Below are 1,821 nucleotides of genomic sequence, written 5' to 3' on the forward strand. Positions count from 1 at the left end.
GGGCTAATATCCACTTATCAGTGAGTGCATATCATGTGAGTTCTTTTGTGATTGGGTTACCTCACTCAGGATGATACCCTCCAGATCCATCCATTTGCCTAGGGATTTCATAAATTCATTGTTTTTAATAGCTGAGTAGTATTCCTTTGTGTAAATGTACCACATTTTCTGCATCCATTCCTCTGTTGAGGGACATCTGGGTTCTTTCCAGCTTCTGGCTATTATAAATGAGGCTGCTATGAACATAGTGGAGCATGTGTTCTTATTACCAGTTGGAACATCTTCTGGATATATGCCCAGGAGAGGTATTGCTGGATCCTCCAGTAGTACTATGTCCAATTTTCTGAGGAACTGCCAGACTGATTTCCAGAGTGGTTTTACAAGATTGCAGTTCCACCAACAATGGAGGAGTGTTCCTCTTTCTCCCCATCCTTGCCAGCGTCTGTGCAGAGTCGGTGGACCACCCACAGTCCCTAGCGGACTGCCCAAGTGATCTTAGGATCACTGGTGAGTGGAACACAGTTTCTGCTCTAATCCGATCATGCACAGGACCTGATACAGCACTAGGGAAGCAGAGAACTGGCGTGACCAGGGGCACAAGTCCCTTTTGGTCTGCGCCAGCACCAGGTCACCTAGGTTGCAGACACTGTGGACACCCCCACAGTCCCTAGAAGACTGCCCAAGCAATCTTAGAATCACTGGTGAGTGGAACACAACTTCTGCTCCAATCCAATCACGCACAGGACCTGAGACACCACTAGGGCAGCAGAGAACCAGCCTGACCAGGGGTACAAGTCCCTTCTGGTTGGTGCCAGCACAGGGTCACCTAGGGCATGGAGTCGGCGGACACCACCATGTTCCCTAGAGGACTGCACATGCTATCTTAGGATCACTGGTGAGTAGAACACAGCATCTGCTCCAATCCAATAGTGACAGGCCTGTGACAGCAGGAACAAGAACACCAGAGCCTTTCCTGACCAGAGGCTCAGATTCCTTTTGATCANTTCTGGTTTACCTTGGTTTCAAACAGACCAGACAGCTCCATGGTTCTCAAAGAAGACACCACTTCCATACACTGTAATATGCCCAGGATCTTAGGACAACAGGATCACAGGATAACAGGTGCTGGGTCACACTAGTATTTGAGTGTCTCAGAGGACCATGACTGCCAAGAACTCAGACANACCCAGAATCTCAGGTTCACAGGAGCCAATAATCAAAAATCACAGAGAAATCTGGACTCTGAGAAGTCCTCCATCAACTGTAATTATAGTAAAGACAGGCTCCAATAAGATATATTGAGGGCAGCAAGCACTAGAGATAATCAGATGGTAGGAAGCAAGCATAAGAACAGAAGCAACAGAAACCAAGGTTATTTGGCATCATCAGAACCAAACTCTTCCACCATAGCAAGTCCTGGATACACCATCACACCATAAAAGCAAGACATGGATCTAAAGACACTTCTCATGATGATGATGGAGGACTTTAAGAGGGAAATACAGGAAATCACAGGTAAACAGATAGAAACCTTTAAAGTGGAAACACAAAAATCCCTTAGAGAATTACAGTAAAATGCTACCAAACAAGTGACGGAATTGAACAAAACCATCCAGAATCTAAAAATGGAAGTAGAAACAATAAAGAAAACCCAAAGAGAGACAACTCAGGAGATAGAAACCTTGGAAGGAAATCAGGAAGCATAGATGTAAGCATCAGCAACAGAATACAAGAGATGGAAGAGAGAATCTCAGCTGCAGAAGATTCCATAGGGAACATGGACACAACAATCAAAGAAAATGCAAAATGCAAAAAGATCCT

This window comes from Mus pahari, chromosome 1 (assembly GCF_900095145.1).
Source record: "Mus pahari chromosome 1, PAHARI_EIJ_v1.1, whole genome shotgun sequence".
Classification (NCBI taxonomy): Eukaryota; Metazoa; Chordata; class Mammalia; order Rodentia; family Muridae; genus Mus; species Mus pahari.